The 18,616-nt window shown below is 46.5% G+C and overlaps 1 protein-coding gene across 1 annotated transcript in view; it reads left to right on the top strand.

The window, feature by feature from the left end:
• Positions 1–18,616, top strand: part of LOC118510563 (protein glass-like) — a 67,261-nt gene that overhangs the window by 3,499 nt on the left and 45,146 nt on the right. The gene's annotated exons all lie outside the window — the stretch shown is intronic.

Raw genomic sequence — 18,616 nt, forward strand, 5'->3', positions numbered from 1 at the left:
GGTTAAAGTGATACGCATTACAATGCTAATGCGACGTTTTGTCCGCCGGCTGGAACCGGTGGGTAGCGTTGCGTTTTTCGGTTGCGGGATTGCGTGAGAAGAAAGTCCATGCCTTTGTTGGATAGTGTTTGCGGACGGATTAAAGGATTACAGTTGTTTGGGAACGGCCCAGGAGGAATGGGTCAGCTCGTGTTGATTTTCCGCGAAGGGGGTGATTAAGGAACAATTTGTTCGGAAGCAATAATACATGTCTGATTCATTTGATTAAGTCATCAAGAGTGTGATGACGATTGTTAGAGCTTGGAGTTGTGAAGCAATATATTGTTTGAAGAAGCTGCTTTATGTTTTGTTCCACGTTTCAAAAAGCGCTCTAGTGGATACCGTGCTACCGAAATTAAACAATCTCACATCCCACTCAATCGGATGGCCATCCCAAGAGTCTAATGAAAAAATCACATCAAATCTCCATTGACCACCCTCAAATGTCCACGGATCGATTCCGGCGATGCCCCTTTCCCCCATTAAACGACGTAAACATAATCAAAATCAAAACCATGTGCCATTTCGTCCATTTTCACCCCGAACGATGGTGTCCCCAATTTTGGGGTGTTGCATTATCCCCCGGGACCTGCTCCAGATAACGAAATAGAGTTTTTGATGTTTTAGCCCATCGTCCCATTTCTGTGCTGTCGGACCTGCCCAAAAGAAAAAGCAAGGACGAGAAAATGCGTTAGAGCTGCCCAGTCACAACTCGCGTCGGCTCATTTTCATTAACACGCACTTCCCCGAAGGAGGCGAACGAGCGAAAGCGCATAAAGTGGCAGCGTGAAAACAAACATTTATTTTTGCGAAAACCACGGAAAGGGAAGGAACCAAGAGAGAGAGAGAAAAAAAACATATCCTTGAACTCATTTCGGACCCGACGAACTCGGGTGCGGCAATAAAACCGGAGAAATAAAGCAGCAGAATTTAAAGGCATCTCCCAGTTTAGCCCGACTACGGGATTAGGCTGGAGACCTGTCTCAGAATGGTTGGCTTAAAGGGAAAACATCGGCAAGCTCTCCAGTTCCTAACCATCAACGATGGTAAAGACGTGCCTGCATTGCCTTCGTTCAGCGGGAAAAGCGTGAAAAACACGCTGAAAGAATTCCCCAAACAAATGCTCCAGAGCACGGGTCCTCTAGTCCTGGATCGAGCGGGGGCGAGTGTTTTCTTTTATGGAAAATTGGAAATTCGCAATCGGCAGTCGGCCGTGGCTTCCCGACACTGCGTTCAAGTCAAATGAAGTGAAAGGTTCAGTTCATTCACTGTTGCGTTGAAAGTTTAAGACGGACCGGACCGCGCTAGAATACGCAGTGGGATTCCTCAAGGCGCCGGGCCTGCTGTGAGCGCGTTGAAATGTTGACTGGTTTTATTGTTATTCTGGCCGTTGCTGCTAATGGGCACCGAATAGTATTAAGTAGGAATGAAAGTCGCCGTCCCGAGCTCTTACCATCGTCTGCATCTGGGAGTGAATGGGAATTGAATGTGATGCTGCTGCTGCTGCTGTTGCTCCAGCTACGATTTTAGCCACAGCCCATTCTAGCTGCCGTGCTTCGTATGTACGTCAGCAGACCTTTGACGGTGGGGGTCATTCAAACTGACCGACGGGGAAGAAGAAGGCAAACGAACGAAACGGTATCAAATATCCAATTATGTTTGCGTCATCTTGTTATACATTCTGGCGACTTTATGTCTATTAAGGGACCCATATAACAGGTCTCCCAAATGGTTTGGGTGATTCTAGAGAGTGCTTCCGGTCTTCGTGTGTTGGCGTGTGTGTGTGTTTGTTGATTCCTGGGACGTACGAGGATGTGATGTTGTTGAAACTACTCAAACTACGATCACATTAGCTGTTGCGATTTTTGCGACCGGCCGTACCCGACTGACTTCCGATCGTTTCCCGGTGTTTCGGTGATTTTGGTTTGGGAGAAAAAAAAGTAATGGTGGCTACTGCCAGAATTGTGCACCCTTTTCACTTTCTCCTAGTGGCAGATTTCCATTTCCTTTCAAGCGGTCCACACGGGATTGGGTGGACATTTTCTTTGCGAATGTTTCTGAATTTTTTGGCTGCTCTTTTTTTTTCGAAGCAAAAGCTACTCAACGCACGTGAAAATGGGAATGGGACCATTTTCCACTGCCATCGGGTAAATGGGTGAAACTACATTGGCAGCAAATTATGGTGCGACGTGCATCCGCAGTCATACGTGACGGTTGAGCATGGCGCGAGCTACGATGTATGGGGCTGGTTTGTTGTGCGATCAGCAGAGAAGTTCTTTGCGTAAACACTTTAAAAAAGGAGAAAAATTACAAAACGTACCTCTACATAAGTGTGAAATGTTTTTGTTTCGAGGTGAAACTCGTAGTTTTACCCTTAAAAAAATTATATTTCTGTTAAGTGGTTTGAATTATTAGCTTTAATTCGAAGATGAGCTAATTGCATACATTTAGGCGCATACCGTTGCTATGCAATTTCAAACAGCAACGGCGCCACGTGGGCATCGTGCTATTTCGCAAACAGGATTAATTAAATACCATTCAACCCGTTGGTGCAAAACATTGCACAAAAACAATTATATCTGACAAACGGGAAAAGCGAAATCGATAGCAGTGAAAGTTATTCCGTACGGGATTGGGAAATGAAAAAAACACCCCCTTTGCGTACCACCGCATTTTGTCACCATCGGCACAAAAAGGGCAAAGTGTCAGTACGATGGATTAAAAAATCAATAAAAACAGAAATTCTGTTCGTGTAGCTTTCCTTCGATCCAATGCAGCCCGAATCGTACACCGTGCCGTCGCACGAATCGCATTCCAACGTGCGCCATACAGTGGGCAAAAATCAATTTCATATTCCCATTCGCTCGATGCGCTGTTCCACTTATCAATGCATAAAATATGCAAATCGAACCGAAATCCAAATAAATTTACACTCCCTTCGCATGTCCTTTTCGCTTCCCTCTCCTCCCTCTCTGGAATTTTCCAGCACGGGCGTCTGTTTTTCAGATTCCTTTCACGCTGATGCGATTTATCGCACTCACTCGTTTGTTCCACATTCCATCCCCTGCGCCGTTATGGTTCCCGATGATTTTCCACCGATTGACGTTCGGCAGTCATTTGGTGTGGTGTTTGCAGGGTGCCATTTAGTTTTTTTCCACTTTTTCCCGCTCCCCACTTCTCTCTCTCACTGTCGGTGTTTGTGTGTGCATTGTGGGTGGCTATAATGCAGCGATTTTACGATTGGCGCTCACTGCGAAGTGCTGCAGTCTCGGTGTGCGGAAAATCACTCGAACGGAAAGTCGGAAAATCTGCATTCTTATGAGCACGGGTTCCCTTCTCCTGACATTGTTTTCACTGGGAAAATCGCTGGGCAGGAAAATCAAGCAAAAATCGGGAAGTGTAAAGTGTCTGCCGAGATGACGGATTAACGGACGTGGATGAATTTATGGTTTCTGGTTCTGTTGTTTTCCACCGTTTCGTTTTGGCCCGTTTTTTGTTTGTGTTTGTTCGGAATCGAGCTTGTCTTCGAGCTTCACGTCCGCATTATAAGACTATAAGGTGGTGGAACAGAGCCAGGGTACGCTTCGACGCTGCAGTTGATTTAATGACCGTAATGTGCGTCCGAGTAATGACAATGGTTGTACACACACGCACACACACTCACACAGTCGGGAAAGAATGGAATGAAAAATCCCCAACAGCAGGGCATTAAAAAATAGGGCTCCCAGTCCTTCCCCGCCGACGCATTATATACTTATGTCATCTGCCACTGTTAAGCATTTACGCCAATCGATCGGAAATGGATAAATCAATTTTAACGTTGGCAGCGTACACCGCAACAAAACATTCTTCGCACGCACTCTGACCTATCCACCCATCAGGGGTTGGTAAATGGGTGGGAAAAATTATGCTTGAATGGGGAGCTGTTGCACCCAAACCAACCCACCGAATCGGGGCGGCAGGACTTTTTATTTAATCGCGGAAATTGACAACGGATAGAGCACCCGACTAAGGGGTCGCGAACGCAGTCGCGACTGCGTCATACATTGCTGCAACCACATGCACTACACACGCACAGGTTGTCCCGGTTCCCTGGTTGCATAATCGATTCAAAATTGAGGCGATCGATGGCAGGGGGGGGGGGGGGGGGTTTATGTTCCTATTTGCTGGTTCCACCGGGCAACATGCTAAGAACGTTTCAAGATGATGAAATTGATCATGTAGCTGCAAACGGAAGCAACAGTTCGGGTGGAGGGGTCAGCCAGCTAAAATATTCAACACAACAGTGTGCAAATGTTCGATCGGTGGCTAATAATTGGTCAATTTGTGGTGTATTAATAGCGAGATTTTTCCCCTATATCTAAATTGGCTTTGATGTTTATTTTTTGAATACCAATTGCAAGACCTTAGTATAGCATGTCTAATAACATCTATATGAATAAGAACAGACGAGTAGAAAAAGATTAGAATTAGGTTCAAATAAGCCGGGAAAACTGAAGAACAGAATAAAGGAAAAATGTTTGAATGAAACTTCATATATCTAAACGAAAATCTTTAGAAACTTCCAAGAATATATAAAATTAATAAAAGATTAAGAAAAAGAACAGAAAAAATGACAGCGAAAAAAAGGAATATCATAATAAAAAAGGAAGAACTAAGCAGGAAAATAGTTATTAATTTTGATAAACAAAATTGAAAACTTAATGAACTTTTATATTAAGGTGAAGAAAATAAACAAAGAGAAAAAACAGCAGAGGGAAAAGTAAACGAATAAAATAAAATATTAAAGTTTTTAAGGAACTTTACCTTTAGTTTTCTATCGTCTGCTTTAGTTCGAATAGTAAATTCATTTTAGTGTAGAATATGTTCGAGAGATAATCACAACTTATAAGAAAACTAAAGCTCCTCGGAAAAGATTTGTTATGAAATGAAGATTTATTGATCTGTTACAATAATCCTCGATAAGTAGCCTAATTTTAAAGGAATCCACGATATCGGCAATATCAATTTGAAAATAACTATAACAGAAAACCGTACGATAACTCTCGTCATAATCCCATTAAAGAACAGTTTCATTAGCACCTTCTGGTCGATATCAATTAAAGAATCGTTTTCAATCGATCATACGGTGCAACCTGTGGTCATTCGCTCGCCTTGCACTCGCCAAACTGAGAGTTGTCCCCGATCGAAGGCCATTAGCGAATAGCGTCCAGCTCGCATCCCATTCACACCGGATTGCACGCTCGGAGCACGATCGCTAATTATTGCTATCCAATTGGTAATAAAATATTAATCGAACATTGCCAGCGGAATACGCTAGCTGAACGTCGGTCTCTCTCATTGGGACGCGCGCGGAACAAGAAGGCCAAGTATGCAAATGCCACTTCAGCAATCAGCGAGCTGCGTATCACATACTTAAAACGCAGACCGGCCAACCAGCTATAGCTGTCCGTTGTTTATAATTACTAGTCGGTGCGTTTGCCAGGTAGGACAGACATGGTTGACCCGTCCCGGAAAGGTTTCGGTTACCGATATGTAGCAGAACGCGTCGTCATCGATTTGCGTGCCAAATTGTATCCTTTTTGATGGCGTATCTCCCGCGGCGAGGGAGAAGAACACTAGACACTGTGGTGTAGGCTTGGAGGATACAAAAAAAAAGGTCCCACAAACGCAACACGACGCTTGTGTTGCGTTATTTACGATCCCTACAGCAGTAGCAGTGGTTCGCTTCCTCCCTCGCCCGGGGGTTCGAATGCAGAATTCATTCTTCGCTCGTTATTAAATCGATTTACGGCCCAGCTCGAGTCCGGGCTGAACCGAATCGATGACGTTCCAGTTGCGTCAGGTATTCTGCCACGTTCCGAGTGGCGCACATGTCTGGGTGTCCTTTTTCATCCTCCCTCCCCGCCCCGCTCCCCTCATGAGTTCCACAACGAGGTGCAAACATGCTGCTTCTCAGTCAGCTTGAAGGTGAAAGTAAAATCATCGGGAGAGTGCTCGGGGGAAGAGTGTCCTGAACAAGTGTGTGCGTGTGTCCGGTGCGGAGAACTTTGCATTTTTTATACCAAAAAAACCCCTCGAACCCGATGTTCGACATCGGTAAAGGTTAGTAGTCCCTTTTTTGCTGTCGAGCTTGGAATTTGCATTCTTCCGATGTGTTCCGGTGTCCTCGTGGCATCGCGCATTCATTGATTTCATCGCCCAACCAAGCGAGGGTTGATGCTGCTTGCCTGATGCTCGTTTTTTGCGACCGTTACAGTGGCGATACGAAATTTGTCTGCTTTAGTTAATTTTAATTTAATTTTCACGTACAATGCAAGCGAAGCAGCGGAAGGGACCAACCCACACGTTGGATGCTGTGTTTGCTGGACCAATAAAGTGATCCTTCATGCGTGGCAAAAGGGACGACCACACCTGGAAAGGGTGGTCTGCAAAACGAGCAAAAACAAGGCACGAATTGCTGATGTTGTTGTACTGACCGTAAAGCGGGGTTTTTTTTAATTTTATTTTTGTCAGGTTCTTCCGCACCATCGTTCGCTTTGGTGGACTCGTTAGTTGAATTGAACTCCCCAACCGAGAAGGTGCTACGGGATATCCTGGCAGCTCGCTTCTACATTCATGTATTATTACGATGATTATTGGAGTCGGTTCGCGACAAACACGCGAGCGGGAGACCGACGAGCCCTTGCCCCCGGGAGTTCCTGGAGCTGCAGTTTTTGGCTTCATGATTTATTTCTTCATGGATGCTGTGGACGACGATTTACCCCCCCAGGCAAAGAATTCATACGTATACGTACGAGAGAAAAAAAATTCCTCGTCTCCATTTTGGGCTCATTTCCATTTACTTTCGGACCAAAAACAAGCTGAATGGCCGAGTGGCATCGTTAACAAAATCAGATCCGGATCCGCCCGGTATCCGAATTCGCCGCACGACCGGAACAACCGTTCGGACAAGATAATTTATGCTATAAATAATTCCACAATCGGTAAATCTCTCGCCATCTCCATGCGTTCCCGTGGCGTGTCCTTGCGCCGTGATGGGGCGGGTGGCTGGGTTTTTTTTTGTTTTGTTCTAGCTCGTGGTTTTTTATTTTGTTTTGTAGCCAGGCTTTGTTAGCAAGGATAGGTAGGGCTTTGTCCCTGGTAAAAAAAGGGAGCTGGAAAGGTTTCTGGGTGCTGTTGTCGTTGCTGTGTGTGTGATTATTTTTATGTTTTGTCAGAACACTCGGCACGGTATGATGTAGGGAAAAGCAGCAAAATGGGAGCAAAAATTGGCCATCAAAAGCCATGCGTGAGCCATCCTCATGGGAGCGTGTGCTTCACAAATTTAATCCACGTTGCAGAACCTTTAATGTGAAGAGGTAGAATTTTTCCTCGGGTGAGGTACTGAGATACTATAGAAAATCGTGTCTAGGCTTATAAGAGTATCCATTGTCCTTGAAATGAGCCTTATAAGACTCTATAAAATTCAAATTTAAAAATCTCGTCTAAACGACTCGCATGAAATGACTAATTCTAGTTGTAAAATTGCTTCAAGTGGTGATATTTTCATTCCACTCCGAATAAGTGTCAGTTTTATAAAGCAGCTAATTTAATGAGGCCATTTTAGGCATGCCTTTTTTTCGCTCCCCTGTGGGCTTACCTCCAACAAAACACTTCTTTTTATTTGGAATGATAAATATGGCAGAACCCGGGATCAGGGAAAACAATCATGACCATCATCTATTTCACTCACGCCCCGAACGGATGCAGCTAGGATTGCGAAAGTTGCGGGGACCAGCTCCCGGAAATGTCAACCCGTTTCAGTCAATACGTTTGCGGCGGGAGGGTTTTTTGATGCGGCTGGGAAGGAACACCGGTGTCGCAGTAACTCGAGCGGAAACATCTAAAACTGTAGACGAAAAAGAATTGTTTCTACCAGCCCGGTCAAGGAACGGCAGCACGTTTCGGGTTGTGTTTTGCTGTGTGCCGTTTCTGTGCGCCAACCTCAGCGCACTCTAACCGTACCTTCCCATCATTAGAGTAACGCGTCCCGGAAAACTGTGGACCAGCAGAACTGGCAGGAAAAAAGCCCAGCAAAGGGATGAAAGAAGGAGAACGCAGTTCCGGTGCGCCGAAAGTTGCGGCAGGAAGGAAGTCCGGACCAAAACTAAGGATTGTCGCCTTTGGAGCCGGGTTGACGAAAATAATCGATCCGAACGCAACAGCGTTTGGGGGGAGGGTTTTGCAGGCTGCACAAAAAAAGGGTTTTCCCCAAAGATAAAGAACGTGCGATAAAAAGCAGTTGGCCATAACCATAACCATAAATCCCGTCACTTGCGTCACCTTACCGAGCGCACTGAGCAGTACGATCTGGTGCTCGGTGAGGGCCCAACTGTTCAATCCTGAGCTCGGTTCCAATTTTTCGGTGTTGTGACGATGGTAGCGCTCTCCCTTTAAGATGGGGTTGATGTGACCATAATTCCTCTATCTCCTTGTCTGCTACGTACCGAAAATTTTTACCATAAGCACAGCGCTTGAGGCTCGTTGAAGTACTTGAGTGGGTGATGAGCCAACAAGTGAAAAATTGCTAACTCCTAACCCTGTACCACCGCTGGTCATTGGTTCTTCTCATGTGTGTGTGCGCACTAAAACTTTAAGGATTTTTACGTCAGTTTGATAACCACCGATGTAAAGTGAAAACGCGAGAAACTGCTGGAACCTTTAGGTCGGTGGTCTCTTCTACAGTCTTCCTTCTGCCTTCTGCATTCTGCGTTTATCGTTTGCAGGGATTCTAATCTTTTTTTGTTGTTGTAGCTACTTCTCTTTCTCGGACTTTTGGGCCTGAAGTTTTTCCAGCGCCTTTGTGTCCAACCATTTGAGTGTGTGTGTGTGTGTGTGGGGTGGTCCCTGGTGCAATCTCAACGTGGACATCCCATCGCCACCCAACACCGAACGTTGAATAATTTAAGCTTCTTATGAGGATTAATACCTCTCCCGTATCGTGTGCAACAGCAAATCGTCATGTAGGTTGTCCGATAGCCCGACTTCCCACTTTTTCGCCCAATTCCGCACCGAGAACCCGAAAGGACTTGGTTCGGAAGTTTTTCCACTGCCAGTAGGAGGACCAGCGAACACTTTTCGGGGGTAAGAAAACATTTCACACTAAGCTGGTGACGGGTTTTCGCCAGGAAAAGCCATACTCCTGGGTGGCGACTGCTGGATTTCGATTCCACTGGTTGGACACAAACACACACACTGTGAGAATGCGAGATCCGTAATTTTAGTTTTGCGAATCATTAAAAATTCATAAAATTTTATCGCAACTGCTCATACATGGAGGCTCGCAAAGACGAATTTATTGCTGTTGGGTTGTGAGTTTTTGGTTGCGATTTTTACGAGGCACTTGTGCGGGGGTTTTTACCTCGGACCGGGTGCACCGGGGATCTCTCCTGTCCCGGGTGCAGAGGCGCGCGCGCATTTGCTATCTGGACGGTGCCATGCGATTGCATACATTTAGGCTCATGTGATACGAAAGGGATGAAGCGGTCGTTTTTGCGGTGTCCGGAGACTTTGGGGGATGAATGGCTTCTTTTAAAAGGGACAATATTAGTATGAAAATAATTACAGAAGTGGCTGCGGGCGTCTGATGCATAAAACCTTTATTTAATGTCATGCAGCTTCGGTGGCGATTATACATAGAAAATTCCAGTTAATTTAATTGGTAGCATTTTTTAGCGTATTCGTCCTTCAGCTTTTGTAGAGACTGATTTAAATAACAGAAGATGCACGCATCTCGTCTTAGGAAAAAAAATACTTTGATTAATATTATTTACAATTAGTTATCTCAGCTTCTTCTTCGTTGGCACTGTTTGCGTAAATGCTAATCTCCCGAAGCGAAACCGTACAAGCGTAGCCCTTCATCTAAACAATTCGATTTACACGATTTCTACGTGCCTGCATGTTTTACGCTGATTAAAGAATCGCTTTTAATTATCGTGCCACGATCTCTCGGCCACCCCACCGCACAATCGCAAGCCATTTCGATGGCAGGTGCCGGCTCAAAGTGTGAACAACTGTTGGCAAGGATTAAACGCGGAGGGTGGATTGCTAGTGCTGCTGCTACTGCTTGGTTAGGATGCATTTGAAAACACACACAAAAAAAAAACGAATCAAAAAGAACAAAACACAAATCCGGAAGATAAAAGGGACAGTATGGCCGTGCGTGACTGCACTTCAAATCGGTACCGTGATTTGTTCGCAAGACGGTAAGGAATTTGTTTCTACCCGGCGATTGCGTTTCATGTCGTCTGTTATGGTGATTGTTATTTGTGCCCTGTACTACTGTCCTTTCTCCCAGCAGCTTCTTTTATTGGAGAGCTTAAGCTTTGGGAGATTTTTTTTTCGTTGTCTATTTACCTTCCACTTCCATTCACGTGCTTGATGACAAAACTCCGGTTCAATCTCATTAGCGAAAGCGATACTCAGTCAGCGTTTGGAGATATCGAACGACTCCAAGACATTGGCTGGGTTCGATGATTCGCCGACTGCCAGCACGCCTAGAAGAACACACAGAAGTTAGCAAATAGTGTATTGAGAGGGTTTTTTTTCTCGCCTGTTCAGATCCCATTGCCATTAAACTCAAATTTCAATCACCCTAAAAAGCAACCGGAACAAACCGTGTCGTCGGGGCTAAGAATCAAAGGCCCGTTTTTTTGTGGGCGACCGAACGTGCCGGCATTCTAATCAACAGTTCACCGATTCGGATTGCGCATTTCTGTGCCTTGCTCTCACATACTCACATTGGTTCACAGAGTGTCATAAACCGGAAGATACGGCACATCTCTTTGATCTATTATTCGTGTTAATAATTTAAATTCACTCGGGGTAGCGGGAGTAACCCTTTTCCACAGGCGCGCATACGGGATTTAGAGGCTCCCTTTCGTAGGCTTTACTGTTCGTTCCTCTGGTCTGATAGGGACGATGAGCATGTGTGCGTGTGTGTGAGTGCGAGCGTGAAAGGATTGAAAAACAATCTGCTAATAGATTGGAAATGGAATGAGCTATATGCCAGTGCTCGTGCAAGCTTCCTTCTGTTCGAGCCCGAAACGATCTGAACGGTGATATCATGTTCTCAGCTAAAAAAAAAACCCTGGTTTACAGTAATGGAAGAATCGTTTTTTTTGCCACCGTGGCATTAAGCGAGAGAATTCTACGCCCTGTGCCGGTCATGGGAAAAGACAGTTCTCGGCAGGTTCAAAACGTTGCTTCGCAGTCTAACATTGATTACATTCAAACGGAGGGCGGAATGCTTCAATGTGTGGATACTTTTTATCTGTATCCGGCGTGTCTGTGTGCGTTGGAAAACCTCGCGACGAAACCACCACCACCACCACGTGTTTGAGAAGCAGGTTGAATGAAAAATTTAATATGGCCCCACGCCCCAATGCGTGAGTGCGTGTGGAAGCCAGCGAGCTCCAGCGTAGGCAAGGCCGACGGCGCGTACCGAGAAGCGATTGAAATTAAATTTGGCACTAATTAACAGCGCGTGGCAACAGGTTGGTGGGAGTCCGCTCCTCCCCCTCCCAGGTCGCCGTGAAGTGTTGGTGTAAAATTTAATTAAGAGCCAAAGGTTGAGGCATGTCGGACGCTCTGATTGTGTTGCCGTGCGATACGCGTACCTCGCTATGGAGAGGAATTTGTTATTTTTTCGGCTCCTTTTTTGTGTTATCCAGATGGAAAAGCTTTTGGCGGTGTATGTGTATGGGGATATGATGCGAGGAATTATTGATGAAAATTATGTCTCTTAAAAAACCCCGTGTATCCGGGGTACGTACACCTAAGCGGGCGGTAATAGCTGTCAGCCTAAATGTAGGCAGCGTTATACGCGCTGCGCCCAACGCGAGCGATCGTTGTTTTTAAAGCGTTTATTTCGAATTTTGAGAGCACAACGACGACGTGAAAATGATACTCTTTCTTTTCAAGGTTTCTTTCCTCGAAATTCTAGTCTTAAAGTCTCATCATGCTAGAAATATGTTCCCTGTCGATCCGATGCCAGCACATGCTGGTAGGGCCAGTAGTGGGAAAGAATTTTTAATCAAATAACTTTTCCTACCCGTCACCAATCCCGTGCCAATCAACTGACGGTTGGAACAGTAAAAGGCTTGGCCCTGTTTCCCTGTTTGATGCTACCCGATGGAGAAAAAGGGGTCGCCTTTATCTAGCCAGCAGGCAGATCCGCTCGGACGATAGGCTTTGACAGTGAAAATTACGAGCCGGAAAATATTCGTTGATTGAGAATAGTTGACGAGGTCGCTGTCGCCGTTCAACATTGAGGCACTAAGGAAAGGATTTCGGTCTCGGATGGATCAGAGCGCAGTAGTAGAGTTATCTGTTCACGTTTTTCACGAAACGACACCCTTTATTCCACCCATCCCGAAACACACACACACGGCTGCCGATGTTGACTTTCTTGAGAGAGGGTCAAAACCCCGGGGTTCACCTTCCGTTGGGTTAAAACTGATGCCCAGCCCCGTTCTGTCATCCCTTCTGGTTTCGGTGCGTTATTAAGACGGTTGTGTGCGCGCCGCACCGTCGTATTGATGCTTTTAATTGGATGAGTGGAAAGTCATTTGTTAATTTGAGGACGAACGGCAAGTCGAACCCGTGTGGCAAGTGACCCCAGGTTTGGGTGTCTTGCGAAGCGTTAGTTCGTTCCGCTTGTCTTTAGGTGTCTCAGGGAAAACTGGAATGAGAAAACACAAGATCCGGCTAACTAGGGAAATTTTGGGCCAAATTTTGGGAGCGTGAAATCGTTGGAATATATTCAACGCGTACGCGACACACGCAACTTCTTTACTGCAAGGGTTTTCGGCAAATCATGCTAAGAGAGTGCGTGCGTGTATACGCATGATTGCGTCTCTTGAATCGTGTCGAATCGTGGTTCGAAAGTTCAAAGCCTTTAGGCCTCCGGAAGATGGCAGACACTTGGTTCCAGAAATTGTTTCATCACCACCGAACCTCCGAAGCTTCCGCAGGATGTGGTAACTCTCATTAGAAAATAAGGGAGGAAAGCAATTTTCCACTAATGATCTGAGACGAACGCGCTCGGTGAAGGAGTGCTGGAGGGATTCTTTAAGTTTATTAAACCTTTCAGAAAATGTTGGAGAATACTTCACTGTTTTAAGTGCGTTGTTTATAAAAAGGGTAAAAGAATAGTTTAATTTAACAGCAAAAAACCGTTTCCTTTTTCGCGAGAATTCAGAAAGGAAAGGAATTCATTCGTTTTTAATTGAAACTAAACGAATGCTTTTGTGAATCAATCTGTCAGCGTGTTATTTCCCAGTGTTCCATCTCAACCCCCGGTTGTCACACGCTGCACAATGCCACAATTTAGTCTTTGTTTCGGGGAAAATTGGCTCATAAAGAGCAGTCGGCTAAAAATAGCACTGCAATCGGGACGTCACCGGACACTGCTGGTTGCCGGAAAGGCTCGGGAAAAGTTTTGTTCCTAGCAAGGACACATACACACACACAAGCACAGAACGATGAATAAAAATTTCACTTGCAAAAGGGGCTGGTGGCCCCCAAAACGCGAAACAATAGCAAACGGCTTCAAACGTCACACGAATGCCAGGCGAGCGCGTTCAGGCATCACGGACATTTTCATCTCGCTTCGGTGGAGTTTTGTGGCCCAACAGGAACCCGGTTCTTCTGCACCCACGGTAGGTGACCTTACGAACTGGTTGGCAGGAATAAAAACAATGGCTGCAAAAATGGTGCAAACCGAAAACCCGACCATTTTCCCTGGCCCTCAACACATTAATCAAAATGTATGCTCAATAAGACCACAACAAAGCTCAACCATTTGGGGTTTTCTGTCTTTCTGTGTGTGTGTGTATGTGTTTTTATCATCCCTTTTTGTTGCTTTCCCTCGCAATTCCTCTCCCCCGATCGGTCTCATTCCGAATGGATGGGTTTTGTTATTGTGAAAAATAAAACGAGCCAAAACAACATGATGTACCTTCCCGACACGCACACGCTTTCTTGCAGTTTGGGAAAAGTTTCGCGGCTTGGCGCGGAAATGTGCCCCAACGGTAGGTAGGTGATCACGGCTCGGTTTGGACCATCCATGGTGGTCCATCCGGGTTGGTAGAAAAAAAAACCCAAGCGCGCGTCCCTTTTCTGTTAGTGAGTGAGAATCGAACAATGCAACCGTCGGTCTGTGGAATGGAGTTTTTGGGAGGAAAAATGATAACGAGCGTGAGAGGAAGAGGAGCGATTCACCCCGGTGTGGATGGGAGGGGAAAAAAAAGTTCGCTCATTCCTGTGCGGTCAAAACGAGCGCGGTTTTTGGGGGAGCCCGAACTATCCGCTCGAATGCGTCCGAACGGTCCGCAAAACAGGGCCAACCAACAAAACTTCCAACAAGTTAACTTCACGCCTGAACCAGGAACGCAAGAAGGAAGCGGGATGATGACGTTCAACTGGAAACGTTTGTTACCGTTTGGAAAACAAGGGAAAACACACACACACACACGCAACCACCGACGGTGTAGGTCGTAGTAAAGAAAAGCCAGGGCGCGCACAAAAACCGCTCACGAAATGGGTTTTTGTTCACCACACGGAGAAGGCCACACAGGTCGTCCTGGGGAAAAACGGAAAAGGAACACGGTCCCGTACCGGACCGGTCTCCTTCCGGAAGCATCCGCTCATCCGGCAGCTGGTCAGTGGCAGTGCCTGCCGGGGAGGTACAAACGGAAGCGCTTGCGAACGGCGTCTCGTGTTGAATTTCTGTACGTGTAGTGCGGTGGTGTATACTTTCAGGCGGATTTCATGCGGTTTCGCTTCAGATCATTGGATCTCGCTTGCTTTCGCTTTCTCTCTTAGTGTTAGCTGTAAGCGGATGAGAAGAAAATGAAGGGATGGGGGTAGGGTGGAAAATGGACACTAACCGCGTGGGGTCGGGTGGGCTTTGTAGCCCCCTAAACCAAACATGAAAAATCCCTCCGGGTGCTTTTGGGGCCTTGTGTGACGGAGCGGAAAAATTATGATCACACATGAAGGCACACAGAGGAAAAACCATGGTACATCCTGGCGTCCTGGATGTATGTGTAGTCGTGGCGGTTTGGCAGAGACATCTTCTTTTCTCACTTGCGAACGATTGGGATGCTTTGCTGGCGTCCATTACAATCGATTCCCCGGCATAGTCGTTTGGACGTTTGTTGATGGTTTGTGATGCTTCCTTGTGATCTTCTATCATCGAAGGTCGTTCGACGGTGGAATCCACGTACCGTTTAACGGGTTATTGAAGGAAACATCAAAGCGCGATATGAGTCGAAGCATCAGCAGCTTCACGCACTGGTTATCAATTAGGTATTTGAACTGTTTGCTTTTCCACGACGTTAAAAAAAGACGACCCAAAAGCTCGTTACACGATGATGAATTGCTTGTTTCTTAGTTGCTGTTGTTTTCCCCCCACTGTGTACCTTATTTTCTAACCCGTCACGATAGCAAGAGTGTGACCAAATGAGCAATGCCTTAAGTGCATGTAGATTAAACACGATAAAACGGCCACCACCATCACAATTTTCAACTTTTCAAAACTCCCCCCCAAAACAAACACGGTCTAATAGAGCAATACACCCCGCATGACCGCATGTCGCACCACCGAATTAATGTGAAAATTTTAGAAAGAAAAGCCCAATCCACCATCCACGACCACGAAGATGGTGGTGTGTCATATTTTAGCGACACCTCACGGGCTGATAGAGGCCGGCCCGTCGCTTCCGGGTGTAGCAGCACCACAACATTGACGCTAGGCACGCCAACCGGCTCCCGGATGTCCGTTTTGTTTGGGGACGGCTTCCACTTGGCTGGGGGTTTTACACCGAAAGGACAGTTTGAGTGGCTGCCGAGGTTTGCCTACCTTTGGGCGTACGTTTGCCTTAACGCCCTCCCCGGAAGGAGGCCGGCCGCAGAAGAGGGATATAAATTTGAGCACCCAAATAACATACTTTACACGTTGGAAATCATTAAAAACACGAGGACGTTCCATGTGGTTCCCCGGTGGTGGTGGTGGAAATATGTTTTACCCACTTTCTTTCACTGCCTGTTATTAGAATGTTTCTTGAGCAGTGGAACGAAACAAGCATAAAACACAGTCACACGTGTGTACGGGCTACCGTTTGCGACATTTCTCTGTCAAGGAAAGCTCGGGCCCTGTCCCGCGAACGAACAGCGACTGCTTATGTATGGCGGGTGAAGCAGGTGTCGCACACCGGAAATGGCACCCGTGAACCAAAATACGCGCCCGTGTGGAAACGAAGCGTTGGTTCGGGATGGTGTATTTCCCCAGTCGTCGCTGGCAATTCATTTTCCCTTGGGATACAGAGAGAGGCAGAGACCAGGGGAGAGGTGGTTCGGTGGTACGAGGTGGGCCGTAAAGCTTGGTCGCGCGTTTCTTCACGATCATATTTTATTCTAATGTGGGACAAACACATCCAGCCGAAAGGATGCGCACACCTTTGGATCCTTATGTTATTCCACTTACTGCAGCACGCGGCTCGTGCATGCTCCGGAGTCCCCGGTGGTGGTTGGGTGATTGAGGAAATGGGGGGGGGGGGGGGGGGGCGACACGAGACAAGCCGTACCCGTACCGTACCCGTGTGCTAGCGTACGAAATATGTACCGCGATAAAAATGTGCACGTTCGGTGCTTTAATATTCTTATTTACGATACCTTGTTTGGCGACCGGCGTTTTCCCTTGCTGCCTTCTGCCTGCCACCGAGCGGCATGGTGTCGTCTTTCGTCTAGCACCTTAACCAGACCAACCAGCAGCGAATTTGTAACTCGCACAACAGAAAGGTTTAACGTTTTGCAGGTGAATTATTGGCAGAGTGGCAGACCCGGTACGACTGGCACAACAAGCTTTAACCTTCGCAAGAGGGTAGATTGAACGCAAAAGGGACTCAGCACTAGATTAAAGCAGAACGATGTCAACGATGATCACTGATGGGGTTCTTTCTTTCTTTCTTTTTTTCTTTCCCGTTTCAGGTGAGTGAAAGATTACAGCTTCAGCAGCCTCGACAAGATGGATAATGGTATTTGAAGTAGTAACGGGCACGCATTTTCGCACAAGAACAACAACACGGCATTCCTTTCGAGCCGGGTTTCCCGAACGAACGCACAAACCCGTGAGTGATGGGCAGTAGGGGAAACCGAAAGGGAACGAAATTCGTGGTGGTTGTGTGGAATAAATTTGAAAGTATAATACCGCGGGGTCCCGGACAACAGCCCCCCTTCCTCCAAAAAGCTCATCTCCGCGTCTTGGCGTTTTCCAATTTTCCACGCCTTTCTGCCAACTCTAAAGAAACCCATTTTTCATCTCCTGCATCTCCTGTCACAGCCTTTCTTTTTTTCCTGGTCCCAGAGAACCTTTCCTTGGGTACACCCGATTCTTCACAAGGGTCTTGGGTGTGTTTCTTACGGGGGTTAGGGGTTTCGCCAACCAGGACACGAGCACGAAACAAAATGATTCCTTATTAAGTGCTTGTTGACTATGACAGTTTATGAGTGTGCTGTGAACCATCCCATCCCCTGGTACGGTTACGGTGGGTCCCTTTTATCTGCTGCTCTCGCTACGAAAAGGACATCGTTAAGGGTTTTGCTTCTTCGGATCGGTTTCGGCACAGACTTTAGCAGCTTGTTGCGTTACCAGCATGTGCGCCCGGTAGGTATGCAACCCACGGTACACAGGTAGCTTGTGTATAGGTGGGAACAGTTTCGCTTGGTGTAGGACACTTTTTTGATGATGTTGCTCTGATGGTTTCCATCAGTGGCCGACATGAAGCTCGGATGTTCGAGAGTGTCATCCTAAAATTGAAACATTTTCGCCCAGTGACCACCATTACTGCGGGTCGTTTGTATGTCGTCCCCGGACATGAAGTACCGGGAGTCATCTCTCTGTCTCAACCTCGTAATTTGTACATTCATCGCACATTAACCGCGCCCTTCGATGGTGTCCTTTACGCTTCAGGGCGCGGAACTCTTCTCCCCGACAAAAAACGGGGCCGCGAAAAATGTGTTAAAATAAAGGATTTATATGATCCTCGTAAAAACCCGCCCGGTACCAGCCGTTCGCGCTCCCTCAAAACTGCGGGCGAAAGGCATTAAAATGAAGAGCAACATTGTGGATTTGTTTTGACTGCTACTTAACTGAATTCGCACCCCATTTTATCACCCTCTCGCCCTCTCCATCCAAGGTATGTCATATCACTTTCACGTACGTAGATACCGGAAGGTGTTATCTTTAATCCCACATACTTCTGTTCTTTGCCCTGTTTTAACACAATCCCCCGCCAATCCTGCCAATAAAACGAGTGGAATGGTCCACTGATGAAGAGATGGATCATAAAACCTTGAAGAAAAACCTCCCGGACGGAAGGTGTTGAATGCTTCTTCTTGTTGGGAAATAATAAAACAAAGCATCCGGAAACCTTAGGGCAAACCAAACCCGGAGGATTCTTAAGATTATGATGGCAATGATGAGGGTTGTGTGTGTGAAGGAGGTGGAGTTTTTTTTTCTATTCCGGCTCCT

This window comes from Anopheles stephensi, chromosome 3 (assembly GCF_013141755.1).
Source record: "Anopheles stephensi strain Indian chromosome 3, UCI_ANSTEP_V1.0, whole genome shotgun sequence".
Taxonomy (NCBI): domain Eukaryota; kingdom Metazoa; phylum Arthropoda; class Insecta; order Diptera; family Culicidae; genus Anopheles; species Anopheles stephensi.